This window comes from Mustela erminea, chromosome 20, assembly GCF_009829155.1.
Source record: "Mustela erminea isolate mMusErm1 chromosome 20, mMusErm1.Pri, whole genome shotgun sequence".
NCBI lineage: Eukaryota > Metazoa > Chordata > Mammalia > Carnivora > Mustelidae > Mustela > Mustela erminea.
The window spans coordinates 29,396,718-29,413,702 of NC_045633.1; the positions used below are offsets into that span (position 1 = coordinate 29,396,718).

Genomic DNA, 16,985 nt, shown 5'->3' on the forward strand with positions numbered 1-16,985 from the left:
CACTCTGGCTAATTGATGTCTCTTCCCATAACAGTACTCTTAGAACATACTTTGTTGTAAAGGGGATAGAAAGACCATCCAGTCTTTCCTCTAGGATGGTTGAATGAAATTTTTTTTTTTAAATTATTGGTAATTTAGGAAAGTTTCTTTAAGATTTCAGTCATCAAGGGCACCTGGGTGGCTCAGTGGGTTAAGGCCGGCTCTTGGTTTTGGCTCAGGTCTTGACCTCAGGGTCCTGGCATTGAGCCCGAGTTGGGATCTGCGCTCAGCTGAGGAGCCTGGTTCAGGATTCTGTCTCCCCCTGCCTTCCCCTCCCCCGCTCCCTCACACGGGTGCTCTCTCTCTCAAATGAATAAATCTTTACAAAAAATTTGTCATCGTGGGGCGCCTGGGTGGCTCAGTGGGTTAAGCCGCTGCCTTCGGCTCAGGTCATGATCTCAGGGTCCTGGGATCGAGTCCCGCATCGGGCTCTCTGCTTAGCAGGGAGCCTGCTTCCTCCTCTCTCTCTCTGCCTGCCTCTCTGCCTACTTGTGATCTCTCTCTGTCAAATAAATAAAATTAAAAAAAAAAAACCTTATTTAAAAAAATTTGTCATCAGTTTTAAGTTTCCATTGGAATAAAAACTTTTCTTCTTCTTCTTCTTTCTTTCTTTCTTTTTTTTTTTTTTTTTAACATTTTGAAGATTTCCCCTGTTTTCTTCTTCTCGTTTTGGATTTTACCAGTTTTTTGAGTTCCTGGACCCAATTATAACGTGGGATGGGCATTCCTCACACACCAAGTAATTTTCAGACACCAGTGGGGTGTTTGGGAATTCAGCTCAGTTCTGACACTGTCCACCAGGAGACAGCATGGCATCCCACAGGTTAAGGGTTTGGTCCTACAGGACTGCTCCTCACCCCTCCCCTTCAGAGGCCATTGGAAGGCGCCAGGCTGTCACCTGTGCTTCTCACCCACCCGCTCCTGCTTGGAGTTTCCCATCACCCCCTCCTTAGGTCCCACTGATTTGCTAGAGGCTCACAGAACTCAGGAGACACTCACTTTAGGTTCACCAGCTTGTTAAAGGATATGTAAAGGACTCAACAGCCAGATAAAGGGTGGTGTCCCCAGCCAAGGAGCTTCTGTGCTTGGGAGGTTGGGTGTGGCTTGGTCACGCATGGAAGCATTCTGAGTCCCCAAGCATGGAAGCTCTCCGAAGAGGACCAAGAAGCTGTTGGTTTTTATGGAGCTCTTGGTTTTTATGGAGGCTCCATTACATGATCATCATTGACTAAGTCATTGGCCATTGGCTGTGTCAACCTTCACCCCTCTCCCTGGAGGTAATAAGTAGTGGGGACTGGAAACTTCCAACCCTCTGATCACACGGTCTCCTGGCAACCAGCCTGTGGCCTTGGTGAGGTCTAAGAGTCACCTTCATTAATAACAAGACACTCATTTCACCTTATGGCCCTGATGCATTTTTTAGGGACCATGGATGAAGACTAGGACTACCAGAGAGCAAGATTTTAGTCAACTAAGTGACCAAATAATACATTTCTTATAAATCACAAATTTCTTATAAAATATACAAATCAAGATTTGTATAAAATAATACAAATCTTATAAATCAGCTTGGATCCTTCCTTCCCATTGTGTTTGCAATTTAAAAAAATTTTTTTTAAAAGATTTTATTTATTTGATAGATCACAGGTAAGCAGAGAGGCAGGCAGAGAGGGGGCAGGGGAGGGTGGAAGCAGGCTCAGGTAGTAGGTTCCTGACAGAATTTGCATTTTGAGAAGACTTGGGTAAGAATCCCATGTTCTGTTTGAAAATTTACGCGATGATGGGAAGAATTTGCCATGACCTTGTGACTCTGTCTGGTTCAATTAGCAATAATCGCGCCTCGGATAAACCTCATTGGCTATGATACTGCCACTGGTTCAAACCTGATTTGTCCTCCACCACCTTCCTTTCTGGTGCTGGGCACTGGAAGACCTGGTCATATGGGACCACGGCCCCTGACCGCCTCCTGCTGCCTCACGTGGTCAGTTTAGTAGGTGCTGAGGGCAGAGGGAGATTTCCCGGAGGTCATCTGTCTCTGTGGGTTGGCTGCCTGTAATTGTACTCAGAAGTGGCTGGAAAACACATAAATATATCCCAAGGATCCAAAACTAAAGTGGCTGGAAAACACATAAATATATTCCAAGGATCCCAAACTAAATCCCAAACTATTCCCAGATCGGCCTCCCCGTGGATCTTGAGAATGCCCTCCCGTGCCAGGGGGAGAGGACAAGGCAGCGTGGGAAGAGTGGTCCTAACCCAGTCCTGCTTGCTGGAGGTTCAAGTGCGCAAATGGGTGAGGAGGGGACGCGCCTCTGGGGCCTGGCCAGTGCGCAGGATGCTGGAGCCTGTTCCTGCCTCAGCTCCGTGGTCACTGATGGGTGCGGGTGGCCCGACCGCAGAGCCAGCCCAGGCTCAGCCAGGTGCTGCCCTTTCAGAGCTGGCCTCTTGCAGTGACGCGGGTCCAGTCCCACCTCAAGACCAGCTTGCTTTCTCCCGTCCGTAGGTGTTAACCCTACACTCTGCTCTAGTTCCATTAGCTTCTCCGTCCAGATCCGTGGCAGAGAGCAGCTGGCGTGGTGCTTTTGAGGGGAGTGGAGAAGCTGTTTGGAGCCCCTAGAGTTAGCGGTGGGCGAGGCTTGCATCTCTGCAGCCCATCTGCCTTGGGAGGGCTCGGGGATGGGAGGAGTGGAGCCTGCGTGAGCGCAGGTCTCCCTACCGGAGCCCAGTTGTCTTCGCAGCGTGGAGGCTGGATTGGTGGCCGGGGTCCCGTCCGGAATCACAGCGTGGTAGCCAGAGTCAGAGCCTCTTGGAGCAGTAGGGTCGTAAAGGAGCTGGGAGGCAGTGGGCACGGGGGCGCTGTAGCATGACCGAGAGTTTCTGTTAATCAGAGCTCCTTGCCCTGTTCTTGAGCTCACCGCCGTTGGGCTACGTTTATTGGACGCAAACAGGCCTGGGCTCTGGGTGCTTTATGAACAAACACGAACCTGTTTTCTCCTCATCCTGCTTCTTAGAAGTTCGTTCGTTTGTCCATACAACCTTTATTGATACAATTTAATAAAAATCACAGGGGCGCCTGGCTGGCTCTGTTCCTAGAGCATGTGAGTCTGGGCCTCAGGGTCATGAGTTCAAGCCCGCGTTGCTTAAAATATATGTAAATTCTTACTGATGCTTTCTCTTCACCTGGCCTTTCTCATTTAATTTCCCGGAAGTCCTTCGTTATTGGTACCTGGTACCTGGAGATCTCTCTCCCTTCTTAAATTTTTTTTTTTTTTCCTTTTTCCCTGTCCCTTGTAATCATGGCCTTAATCCCAACTTTTTTTTCCTTTTTCCTCTCATTTTTGAGAAAAACAGCTACAGAATATTCTATTGTGCAGATGGGCCAGTTTGTTTAACCAGCACCTTATTAAGGGATGGGCATTTGGTTTGTTCTGATCTTTTGATACTAAATTTTAGTGAATAATAGCCTTGTGGATATGCCACTTTTTTGGTAAATATATCTGAGAGAGGAGTTTCCAGCAGTGGTATTCCTAAGCCAAAAGGAAAATGCATTTGCAGTGTTAGTAGACACTACCAGCCTTGGCTCCACACCCCTTTATTACTATTTTTACTTCCCACCACCAATCCGGGAGACTGCTGGTCGCCCACAGCCTCGTGGCCAGGGGATGCGGTCCAGCTTTTGGATTTACAACTCGATGGGTCAGAACTAGCCTCTCAGGCTCTCGTTGGCTTTTCTCATCATCTGGCCATTTATCTAGCAGGCTACTGGTCTTTCCAGCTTCTAGAAGGTCTGTGTTAGAGTAATTAGTTCCCATGGTTTGCAAATGTTATTTCCTGATGTGCCATTTCTCTTGTGACTTTGCTTAATGCCTTTTCGTTGGCTTCATTGTTTTTATTTTGTTTTGCCATAAAGACCACCTTGCTTTTCTATTTAGTCAAATATACTCATTTTTTTCTTTGGTGGTGTCTACATCTGGAGTCATACTTAGGAAGGTCTGCCCCATTCCAAGATGATAAAGGAGTTTGCCCATGTTGTCTGTTTTATTTTATAGTTAATCTCTGGAGATTTGGAGTTTATCCTGGCGTGTTCTGTAAAGTATAGATACAACTTCATCTTTTTTTCTCAACACCATTTATTAAAAAGTCCGTCTTTACTTCACTGCCTTTATCATATACTGAATTTCCAGCCGCTTTGAGCCTTTCTGGACTTATTCTTCTTCTGCTCCCTTCATCTGTCTTTTGTTAGACCAGTGACTGTCTCTTTTCCTTATGTGGGAGATGATATTTTTATTTTTAAAAAATATTTAAAAACTTCTTGGTGGGCAGGGGAAGGGGCAGAGGGAGCAGGGGAGAGAGAATCCTAAGCAGGCCCCGTGCCCAGCAGGGGGCCTGACATGGGGCTCGATCTCAGGACCCTGAGATCATGACCTGAGCTGAAACCCAGAGTTGGACACTTAACTGACTGAGCCACCCAGGTGCCCCGGCAGATGGTATTTTGATAACCCTTAGGATTAGTCTTTTAGCCCTCATTTTTCTTCCTTTTCAGAATTTTCCTGGCTATTCTTGTGTGCTTGTTTTAATTTATGACCCTTAGAGTCTGCTAGTCTACCAACAGAATTTAAAACAGGTGCTGTACAGAGTCTCATTAAATTTACAGATGACCTTGGGGAGAAGGACCTCTTTCTGATAGTGCGTCTTTTTATCCAAGAACATGGTATGCCTTTTCATTTGCTCAAACCTGTTACGTCCTTCAAGAGCATGTTTGCATTTTCTTTCCACTTCCATATGTTTTGTGCATTTACTTTAAATCTGTTTCTGGGGGTACCTGGGGGCTCAGTCAGTTAAGCGTCTTCCTTCAGCTCAGGTCATGCCTGGGATCGAGCTCTGTATCAAGGGGCCTACTTCTCCCCTTGCTGTTCCTTCTGCTTGTGCACGTGCTCTCTCCCTGTCTCTCTGTCAAATAAATAAATAAAATCTTTTAAAAAAAAAATCTTTCTGGATATCTGATGTCTTATTGCTGTTGTCATAAAGGTACCCTTTCCTGTTGATTATCTAACTGGTTATTTGAATTTATGAAAGGTTTTGGTTTTTGTACATTAATTTTATATCTCACTAGCTTATTGAATTGTTTTGTTGTTTGTAGGAACATAGATTTTCAGTTTGTTCTCTTGGATTTTCCACCAATATGGTCATTTCCTTGGCAAGTGATAACTTTATCTCCTCCTTTCCAGGTTTGGTTTCACGATTTTAGTCTCTTGTCTCAATTGCGCTGGCCGGTGAGTTCTGTTTGGAAAATGTTCATTTTGCGATTTTAGTGAGCCCTTCATATGGAGATGTAGGCTTGGCTCTTGGGAGAGAGATAATAGGGTAAAATCAGGTTTGGAAGCCATTGACTAGAAAGATGGTGCTTAAACTGGGAGCATATATGTTTATTAAAGAAGGGGCAGCAGGGAAAGGGGACGGAGCTGAAGAGGGCACCATGGTGATGTGTGGCAGAAGCCCCGGAGGAGAATGGAAGAAGGGCTGCCCCTCCCCGCCTTTAAAACAGACCTTCTATTTTAGCTTCACAGCAAGATTGCGCAGAAAGGGCACAGATCTTCCCGTTTCCCACTGCCTCCTCTTGTCCCCGCGCTGCGGACCTCCCTCATGGGAGTGGTACCCTTGTAAAGGTTCCTTCCGTGAACTTCCAGTGATGCGTCCCGATGACCCAAAGCCCACAGGTTACGTTTAGGCTTCGCTCTTGGTGTTATACATTCAGTGGCCTTGGACAGATGTAAGGTGACGCGTGTCCATCCTTAGAGTGTCCGACAGGATAGTTTCTCCGGGAGCCTTTCTTCCTGAAGCCCTCCTGCCGGCTCAGCCTGCTTACCGCCGTCAGGGTTTCCGTCTCCTCGCTCGTGTTTCCTTGCTGAGCGCGCCACTTTGCTTAGTCTTTACTGAACCTCATCTTGTTGATCAGCAGTCATTTCTTTAATCTTTCCATGTTCCCCTCCTCAGTCCTTGATTCTTTTTGAAAGAAGGATTTCTTCAGTGGAAATTGTTGGATCCATCACCTGCCGGGAGGAGACACGTTTGAACGGGAGCCTGAGGGTGGTTCTCCAGGTTACAAATGAAGCCAGCGAAACAGATAGGAAGATTCACAGTGTTTTTCCGGGTCTTCATGGACTTAAAAGCAATTCATTTAAAAAGGTTACAACCAAGTCTTAAAATAGGAATAGCTCATTCTTACTCCATTAGAGTGTTGGAATGACTGAACACTGGTGTCTTTGCCTCCCACAGGACCCTGTCCTCGTGGCCTAGCAGCGCAGGCAAACTGATTTGCAGGCTTGTGTTCTAGCAACACAACACACGTGCTCCAGAGTGGAGGTCCGTCTCTGCTTCTCTCTCGGGTTTGCCTTTCTTGCCATCCCTGGCAGCTGGCAGAGTTAGGAGACTATAGGAAGAAAGTAGTCCAATTACTACATCAGCATGTAAGTGGACCTTTCTAATCAGCCGGAGCTCTTGTGAGAATAAAATCTGTGTTTTCGGTGGAAACCAGAGAGTAAGATGGACGAGCGGTGGGTGCTGCTTCTCAGTCAGGAACTGCGTTGACGAGGCCATTGGTTTGCAGAGCCTCGTGAGTGGGGCCATGAGCTGTCTGAGCGCGGGCTAGAGCTCAGACGGCACCAGGCAGCCGTGCCCTGCAGAATCTGGCTGCGCCGTGTCTCTAGTCCCTGGTGGGCCACACGGCTCCAGCCTCCTCTCCCGTGGGCCATAGAGGCGCCCAAGGGTGCTGGCCGTTCAGCTCCTGCACCACACGTGGCTCCTGGGATCAGGACGTAGCTGAGCCACTTTTCACCCGGCCTTCCTCTGCTTGGACACAAGCCTTCTCGGAGCTGTTGAGTGAAGAAACATGCCATTCCCCCCGCCCCCACCCAGATAGAAGCTGGTCCAGCCAGGCTTATTGACGGCTGACCTTGAGGCGATTGTTCTGACGAAGTTGGCTTTCATAGGAAGCTTTATTTGTTTGTGTTAAGAGAAGAAAGACTTCTTTTTAGGACAGTAGTTGGGAAATTCAGAAGTTTCAATAATCTCTTTGAAATCGTGCCCAGCGGCAGGTGGATGTAAGTAAGCTCTCAGAAGAATGGGGGCTGCCAAGTTAATCATACGAAATGGTTATTTGCGATTCATATAATCTCCAGAATTTCTAAATCCCTGTCTGTGTCTGCATGGCATGGTTGGTTAAGATTTCAAAGCTTAGGATTCATGCTTGGGATGTAATCCTAGAGTAGTAAGTTGAAAAAAGACCGTTAAAGTGGCCTGCTGGTCTATACCTCCCCACCCCCCCTGCCGCCCCACAAAGTACCAGGAAGTCAGGTTTGCTGAAGCTCTTAGTCGCTGGAGGGTTATTCGCTTGTGAGGTCCTCAGCTGGCTGGGCAGGTTTGATTTTTAAGCAAAAGATAATCCCATCTATATACACGCTTGAGAATTCCTTTAAACAGTGGTGTATTTGTAAATCCCGACCTCGACTGGCTTTCCATAATGCGAGGCTTTATTATTTGGTGGTATAGAGCGGTAGAGAGAACACACAGGAAACTTTGTGCCTGAGCGGGGCTGTTTTCCCAGACTGCTCTGCCGGATTTCCAGAGAAGCAGCAGCTACGTAAGTTAGCTCTCAGCTGTGGGGTTACTTGACTGACGCGTGGCATTTTGTTTTGCGTCTGGGAGTACCTCTGCAGCGGCTACCACGGATGAGAAAGCTCCTGTGGTAGGTGTCTGAGAACCACGGATGACACTGACACAGGGCTCTCTGGTGGCCCAGTGCAGGGTGGCGGGGGGGGCTGTGCGCGGAGACGACTAGCGCGAGACGGGAGCACGGGGCAGCAGGTGCCGAGCGGACGGTAAGCGGATGTGCAGGTGACACTGGACGTGGAGCCCCAAAGGGTGAGAGGTTGTCCACAGGGCAGGGACACGCATGGCAGAGAAGCAAGACATACTCAGGGAGCGAGCACTCGGTGTGGCTGTCGTTCGGTGGGAGCAGAGACTGGAAACCTCTAGGCCGGGATGAGAGATGCTGGAATGATGCACCCGAGGCTCTCGGTCTTTCGCTGAGTCAGTGGGGAGGAGCCGCTGACGGCGGGGTGACCTTCCTCATCAGCTTGGGCCACATTCCTTGTTTATTTATTTATCTATCTATTTATTTATTTATTTATTTCAACAAATCACATAAGCCCTCTCATTGCTGATAATTAGGAAGTCCACTGCTTGTTTTCGGGATGACTCTTCTCGACTAGGAATTGTCCTGTAGAGCTCCACGGATCCCTTAAATCACAAGGGTCAGTTCAGCCACTTGCGGTGAGAACTGAGGACCCTCGAGTTACAGCTCCGTAGTCGGGGCTTCACGTTCTCCGCTCTCTTCCCTAAGCACAGCTGCCTGGCAGGCTCCCTGGGTCCCAGGGGCTTCTGGTGGTGGGCACGAGTTTGTACTGAAACCCGGCCCTTGGTGTGAGCATCGAGGCCTCGACACTGAGCACACGTTCCCTGTGGTGACATCCTCTTGAGGGTTCTGGTGTCCTTGCTTGCCAGCAGACCTCAGTTGGGGACACACAGTCAGGTTTTCTTTGAACTTGTACGAGAAAAGAATGAGGGTCTCTCTCCTTTTTGTTCTAGAGATTCCTCGGCCCAGAGGCACATTTGGCAGGTAGGTTTTGAGTTATTGGGAGGGCAGCCCTTGGCCAGAACCTGGCATGTCCTTGAGCTCTTCTTCCAGAGCTGTGGGTTCCTACTGGCCCCATAATTGCTGGGTAGTAGAAGGCCGGCTTGCAGGACCTCCTTGTTAACAGGATCTCTGGCGACTTCTAGAACGGGGCAGCCCTGTCTCACCAGGCTCCTGCTCCGGCGGCAGAGGTTGCTGCCTGGGGCTCTGTGCGCCGGGGAGGTGGCTCTGTCAGCCCTGTGCGGAGGAAGGTAGCTGTATATTAACGGCTGGATTAGGGGTAAGGTCTTGACTGAGGATAGAGGCGGGGGCTACAGATGAAGACACAGATACACGGTGTCAGACAAAACAGACTTCTTATTGAGGCAGAATTGGGGGGGATTTGGTGACCTCTTGGATGTAGGACCGAGCAGACCTGAAGCTTGTCCAGTGTGGTTTCTAGTAAAGGCTTGGGTCAAGGCGTGCAGTAGAACAAACAGAATGTGTGGGGGATAAGCTGATGGGTTAGTTTGAGGCACGTTGATGCATGCGTGGGGTCGCCTGGGGTAGGTGTCCGGCAGGCAGAATACACTGGAGGGATCAGTGGCTCGGTGGCTTGGTGGTCACAGCATGGAGGTAACCTGCGCAGTGTTGGGAGGTGGAGGGGCGACAGCCGAGCGGTGGGTTTCAGGGAGCAGCAGTATTACAGGAATTGGGAAGCAGGGCGAACTCCTGGGTACCAGGAGACTGAGACAGAATGGGTAGGGAAGTGAGAGACACGGGGCAGCGGTTTCACGGAACCCGAGAAGTGGAGTGCCACAGGGAGGTGCGCAGAGCGCAGGGGACGCTGGACACGACCGTAGACGCGTGCCGACCGGAAGTGGACGTAGCACCTGTGGGTTTTGATTGCAAATCACAGAAAAGTGACTTGCTTATTTCAGTATATAAGGAAATCATGGAAGTATACAGGGGAGTTACAGAACCTACGGGAAGTCTGGGGAGCCAGGAAAACTGACCGCAGCCAAAGGAGGCCGGGCAGTGAGAACCACAGGCACAGCGGGCCACGTGAACGGTGTGGTCTAGGTTGCCCACGGCTGCTGCTTAGCTGCCGTCCTGTGCAGATGGGGGATCAGGCCAGGATCCTGATGCCCTTAAACTGTTGTTTGAGCTCTTCCCTCTGGGTTTAATTCCACGGCAATTTTCCAGTTATAAATGGGCTTCCCACTTGGGAGCTAGTGAGAGGGTCATGTGAATTTCTAGTCTTCTGTTACCCGTGACAGGTTTATATTTATCTCTGTGAACTGGTCCGTTAGCACTGAGGGAATGCAGTGAGCGGATGCTCCGGGGCTCCCGTTTGCTTGGCGGTTTGTGTTTCTTACTGTAAATTGATAAACGAGGCATGCTGATCTGCAACAGAGAGTTCTCGCGTGTGATTAATGTGTGTGAGGGCCTGAGAGATGGATCTGCTCCGGGCACGTGAGCATCTAAGTCCAGCTTCTGGGCTTGCAGAGGCCCGCAGGCAGCGAGGCTCCTCGGGAGACTGTTCTCCCCAAGAACCGTGGTCACGATGGCCCACGGGGTGCCAGCGGGTTTCTGACCTCCTGCAGACCCTCGTGTCTTTGCACTCAAGCGGTTCCCCCTTGCCCGGGATCCTCTTCGTTCTCCCTGATCCTGCTCTTGGTCTGCGGACTCCCTCTCAGCCTCGGGTGTCCGTGTGACTGAGGTCTCCTTAGCCTTCCCAGACCCCAGTCAGAGTTTTCTGTTATCCTCTCTTTCCGCTCCTAGAACTTCTGGGCATTTTGTAAAAATGTATGCATGCATGTATGTGGGAACGTAGCCTTTCCATTTTACTGGACAAAAAGCCTGGTTTTTCTCCCCCTGTATCGCAGGGCACAGAGCCTGTCACCAAGCAGGGGTTCAGCAGTGTTTGGTAAATGAAAGGAAGTCCAGGGTGTGGTTGGCCCAGTTGGGTGTGGGAAAGGCCGAGAGGACCCCAGGGCGACCCTGGGCACCTGAAGGGAAACGTGGAAACCCTTGCAGGAAGCTTGCAAGAGAAGCTGTTGGCCGTGTGCTCACTTCCCTGGCCACACAGTGCTTAGTTCAGGATGGAAATAGCATTATTGATTTCTTTTTTCTGATTGTTAAGACTTCAAGCTTCCAAAATTTTTCAGAAAATGGCAAATAGGTAGAAATCACCCGTAATTCTACTGCTTTCACATTTTGGGTCGTGAAACTCCTCTTTCCTGTGAGTGAATGAGTATATTTTTCGAAACACAGACAGGATCCTGTGTGCTTATGACCTGGTCCCCGGCCCTCTTCGCTCGTGTCCGTGGGCGCTGAGTGGCCGTGCGGTGCTGCGTGGCCCGAGCTCGCGCCCTGTGTCCCGGGAACACTTGGGCTCGGGACCCGCTTTGTGCGGAGCGGATGGTGGGGTGAGGAGCCGACTTCTTGTCCCTGACGTCTGTCTTCCAAGACACAGGGCTTTCCTTCAGTCTGGAGCCTCCTAGAGGAGGCTGGGAATTGTGGTTCCAAGCTTTTGTGACCAGTTCTGTCTCTCTGGGGGTTTGCGTTAGTTGTTGGATGTTCTCCACAGAGCCAAAAAGACCCCAAAAAAGTTCCTCCTTCTGCCCCGCACCTCCCGCCCCTCAATGAGGAGAATGGGTATTTTTAGTCTTTCAGGGCCTGAAGCTCCACTTCAAGAAGGAGAAACTGCTTTTAAGCTTCTGGGTGAGGATGTTAAGAGTGATTACTTACCCTGATGGCAACGCAGTCCAGGACCCCGTGGTTACACTGACTCAGCCTCTGCCAGGTGCCGGGGCTGCGCTGGCACTTCGCGTCTGGAGCATTAGCTCACTCGTCATTCTTTTTTTTTTTTTTTTTTTTTTTAAGATTTTTTAATTTATTTATTTGACAGACAGAGATCACAAGTAGGCAGAGAGAGAGGAGGGAAGCAGGCTCCCCGCTGAGCAGAGAGCCTGATGCTGGGGCTCGATCCCAGAACCCTGGGATCACGACCTGAGCCGGAGGCAGCGGCTTAACCCACTGAGCCACCCAGGCGCCCCTCACTCGTCATTCTTGCAGGAAACCTTGAGGTGGCTGTCCCCAGCCCCCAACGCACAGTAGAGAAACTGAGGCTTAACGAGATAAAATAAACTTGCTCGAGGTTTGCAAGGGTGGAGTTCCCTTGGCAACATTATATTTTTAAAAGGAGAAGCAGAAATGTTTTATCCTTTTTTAGAATGTGTTTAAAATGAAGATGTAAGTGATTTTATTTATTTGGCTGTCGGCGGCAGTGCCTGGAAGAAGCAAGCCCGGCAGGGTAGGCTGGGGCCCGGGCTCACTGGCGTGACTGCGTGTTCTCTCCCTGGGTTTCCCTCCCCGTGCCCTGGCGGGTCCTGGCTTCACCTTCTGTTCCTCTGTCCTGCCCTGTTGCCTGGCAGCATCTGTTCCTGTCCGCTCTGAGGACGTGCGGTTGCTGTGGGCGCAGGACAGCGGCCCTCAGTATCCTGCTTGTGTGTGCCCAGGAGCCTTCAGAACACCGAGGGGGCTCCCTCAGCACTGCTCTGTGTTCTACCGACGCCGTGTCCCCAGCAAGTCACCCGCTACCAGCGAAGACGTCTAACAGGATCAGGTACTTTGCCCCCCACAGGAACGAAGGAAAAGAAGAGAAGACAGAGCACAAGGAGGACATCTATAGAGAAACGGGCGGGTTTGACGTTCTCAGAAAGCGTGTTCTCAAGTGTGAGGGAACCCTGTTGTGATCTGGATGGCGGGAGGGCACTTGTCAGAGGGGAGCAGCCCGGATTTCCAGAAGCTAAATGTTAAAGTTCAGCATGGTTTGGATGCAGATAAGAAGTTCTCCCGCCTCCTCTACTGGCTTTAAAACTCTTTTTTTTTTTTTTTTTTTTAAGGTCATCTAGGGGGAGCCTCTTTGCTACCAGCTTTGCTCTTTGAGTGTGGCCTGACCCCTGAATCTTACCCTCCCACACAAACTGGAGATCTTGATTCTTTTCTTACAAAGACTTCTTTCCAACCCCTGCCCTCCCTCCAAAATACTCCATATTTGGAGCTAAGTATTTTGAGCAGAGCCTGGCTTCAGGGCTTGTTAAGAACGTTCTTCTGCCCCATGGATATGGCAAAGTATGACGTAAAGCAAATGTATATAAAACAGGAAATGTCCCTCTACGCTGGGGACGCGCTCTTTCCCCTTATGAACGCTCTGCACCGTGGGGGTCTGTCCTCTTGGACAAGCCTGTCTGCCGCTGGAGAGAAGGTGATCAGCCGTGGCTGCGGTCCCAAGAAGAACTAGAGTATGGAGAAAATCCGGTTTCTTAGACCGTTCTTCTCGTGAGCCTCGGGTTAGCAGAGTGAAGCACTTACACTGGGATATCAAATGAGGGAAAGCTTCACACTCTCACGTTCCTTACTGACAAAGTTTTCCTATAGGAGAACCTGACTCAGAACGCACCTGAGCGGTTGTTCCTGCTGGTGGTGGAAATCTCGTCTACCTACCACACGCTCATGATGAAAGAAACAGACCCAGACCGAAGATCAGGGGCCGTTAATGCATTCTCCAGAAAGTTGGGGCTTGTGCTTTGTCTGAGGTCCAGTACGGTTGTTTGTTTTCATTCACAGTAAGAATATTCTACTTGAGAGAGAAGTCTTCAGGACATTTTCTGGGTGTTTTCAATGAAGTTTCCTGAGGTCTTACTGATTTGGAAGATAGACGAAGAATTTGACAGCCCATTTGGGCTGAGAAATGCAGATATGCAAATTATTACCAGCCTAGCTGATGTAAATGCTTCCTTTTGGTTTCCTAACCAGAGCCCCGACCCAGATTTGGAGCACGTGCCAAGCCGCCTGCACAGAACAGCGCCCGGGATAGGGGCATCTGCCTTTCGGTCCCGTCTTGAGTGGGAATGCTTCCAAGTCTGATGCTTGCTGGCGGTTTCTGCAAGAGATCCTTCACTTAGGTTAAGAAAGCTTCCATTCTTAGTTTACTGGTTTTTTTTTTTTTAATCAGGAAAGGCTGTTGAATTTTATCAAATGCTATCTTCCCATCTCTTGAGATGGTCATATGGTTTTCGTTATGAGCTTTTCTGTCCCAGTTGACTTTTTATTTTTAAACCGTTTGCGCACAGCATGCCCACCTACTCCAGGCTTTAGGACCCTTTCGAGTCACCAACTTTGCAGTAGGAATACTGCATGTGTTTTTCCCTGGACTTGATTTCTCTTTCACTCTGTTCCTATCTGCTCTCTTTTTGGTAACGATTTCCGCTTTTCTAGGCAGTTAATGATTTATTGATCGACTGATGTGAAAGCCTCTCGTGCCAGTCCCAGGGTTTTGGGGTGAGTGGGGGCACACCCACCTGGCAGGTCGGCCAGGCTCAGGGACGCTCCAGCCCCCAACCTTCCTTGTGTAGCTTCTGCCCAGGAACTGATGTGGTCTTGTGACCTTCTAGGTGTCCTGTTGCTTTACCTGGAGATCCTGACTGCGATTCCGAGCTTGGAGTTGCATTATAGAGCCTAACCACTCCGCCTGAAGTTTCAGGAGAAAACTGGAAGTTTCCTAGGACCTCAGCCATGGAGTAACTGCAGGCCTCCCCGGTGGGGTGTCCAGCCCCGACCGCTGACCGCACCGTCCTTCCTGGGCTGTGAGATAGAAACCACATGGATTCCACCCTGCTTTGCCCTAAAATAGCATTCCCCACTTCCCCACCCCCAGTCACCGTGAAATTCCTCAAGCATTCCACCTTCCAGATGTTTGAGAATGGGAAGCCGAATGCCAGCTGTTGTACCTCTGTATCCAGTCTGCTTTAGACCGAGCTGTGGTTCACACTTCCCGGCAAGGAGTCAGGACGTTTCTGCGTTGCTTTCCAAGCGAGGTCACTGGGGCATGTTGTCTGTGGGTATGGTTGTATGGTAGGTGTGGGGGGAGTTCTGGGTCTTCAGATGGAGACCTCTCCCATTCTTCCAGCTTGAAGCAGAAGCCAAGCACAGATGCATTGCCTTTTTTCTTTTTTCTTTTTTTTAAAGATTTTCATTTAATTTGACAGAAAGACACAGCAAGAGAGGGAACACAAGCAGGAGGCGTGGGAGAGGGAGAAGCAGGCTTCCCGCTGAGCTGGGAGCCCAATGCGGGGCTCAGTCCCTGGACCCTGGGGACATGACCTGAGCTGAAGGCAGATGCTTAACTGACTGAGCCCCCAGGCACCCCAATACATCGCCTGTTGAAAGTATGCCCTCTTTGCCTGGGATGGGGTTTTCCAGGCTAGTGACGCAGATTGATGTTTTTCTGGGCCAATCGTAATGAACATCTCAAATTGGGTGTTCTTTGTTTAGAGTCAAAATGACCTTCCTTCTCCCCCTTATTTATTTTACAGAGATTTATTTGAGAAAGAGAGCGAGTGAGCGAGCGTGTGCGTGAGCGGTAAGGGCAGAGGGAGAGGGAGGGAGAATCAGAAACAGACTCTGCGTTGTGTGTGAAGCCTGACTCGGGGCTTGATCTCAACCCTGAGATCACAACCCGAGCTGAAACCAAGAGTCACATGCTTCACCAAATGAGCCACCCAAGTGCCCACCCAACTTCTTTAAAAAAAAAGAAAAAAAAATTTTTTTTTTCAGCATAAACTTTCTTCACCTTTAATTTTTGCAAGCTTCATAGTAACACAGGCCGTGTTTGGACAATGTTTGTCCCATAGCTTGACCTTTGTACCCAGAACAGTCTCTGTGAACACCTCATTGGATATGTGGCAGAGAATATATACGCATCTCGCTGGACAATATGACTTAAGTAATACCGAATTGTCTGGATTTAGCTTATAATTCAGGCTTTACTAACACTAGGCATTTAATTCAAAATACAACAGGTTAACCACTGGTTTAGAATTTGTTTTGAGGCCCAGCATTGTGGGTTGCGTGTTCCAGACTTTCTCCTTCCGTTGGGTTGCATCAAAAGTGCAGATGACGAATAGGTAGAGTAGGGAACCAAGGAGCCCAGATCGCGACAGGATCCTACCACAGGGAGACTCACCAAAAACCTTATGTTTTCCCTAATAGCTTTATTGAGACATAGTTTATATCCCCATAAAATTCATGGATTTGTAAGTTTTTAAATTTTAAGTAATCTCTACCTTCCATATGGGGCTCCAACTCACAACCCGGAGATCAGGAATCACATGTTCCTCCAACTGAGCCAGCCAGGCACCCCAAAGCTCACCCATTTAAAATGTGTAGCTCAGGGGCGCCTGGGCAGCTCAGTGGGTTAAGCCTCTGCCTTCGGTTCAGGTCATGATCTCAGGGTCCTGGGATCGAGCCCTACATCGGGCTCTCTGCTCCGCAGGGAGCCTGCTTCTTCCTCTCTCTCTGCCTGCCTCTCTGCCTATTTGTGATCTCTTTCTGTCAAATAAATAAATAAAATCTTTAAAAAGAAAGTATAATTCAAAAAAAGAATAAAGTGTATAGTTCAGTGACTTTGGTTAAATTTACAGAGTTGTGCAATCATCACCCAATTTTAGAATCTTTCCATCACATCAGGGAGATCCCCGGTTACTGGTGACAGTCCAGCCTTGCACCAGCCCCAACCAATTCTGTTCTGCTTTCTGCCTAGACATTCGCCTTTTCCGGACATTTAGCATCCGTGGGAACATAGAATACGTGGTCTTTTCTATCTGGCTTCTTTGACTTAGCATCGTATTTTCAAGGTTTGGATATGTGGTAGTAGGTATTAGTAGTTCTCTTTTTTCCCTAAATAATATTCCATTTTGTGCATACACCACACCCTGCTCATCCATTGATGGACATCTGTGTCCGCCTCTTATCTGTTGTAAATCAATGCTCCTGTGAACATTTGTGGAGAAATATTTGTTTGAATACCTGTTTTCAGTTCTTTGGGCTACATACCTATCAGACTTCCTGGGTCCTTTGGTAATACTGTGTTTAACTTTTTAGATTGCTAAACCATTTTCCAGGCCAGCGGAACCATTTCACTTTCCTACCTGCAGTGAATGAAGGTTCTAGTTTCTCCACACCCTTGCCAAGGCTTGTCAATCAATACCTTTCGTTTAAAAATTACCGTAGCCGGCCTGGTTGGTGTGAAGTACAATCTCGTTGTGGTTTTGATTGGCATTTCCTAATGACTAATGATGTTGAGAATCTTTTCATGTGTTGTTGAGTGTTTGCACCTCAGTGTTGAGGTGCTTTAAATTTTTTAATCGGGTTGTCTCCTGTTGAGTTGTAGGAGTTCTTTCTGTATTCTGGATACTGGACCCTTATC

The 16,985-nt window shown here is 48.9% G+C and overlaps 1 non-coding gene across 1 annotated transcript; it reads right to left on the reverse strand.

Annotated features, from left to right (window-relative positions):
* Positions 1 to 1,784: 1,784 nt before the first annotated feature.
* On the reverse strand, positions 1,785 to 1,924 carry LOC116581559. Its single transcript, XR_004282105.1, has one exon. It is a non-coding gene; the product is annotated as a U4 spliceosomal RNA (small nuclear RNA).
* Positions 1,925 to 16,985: the final 15,061 nt, after the last annotated feature.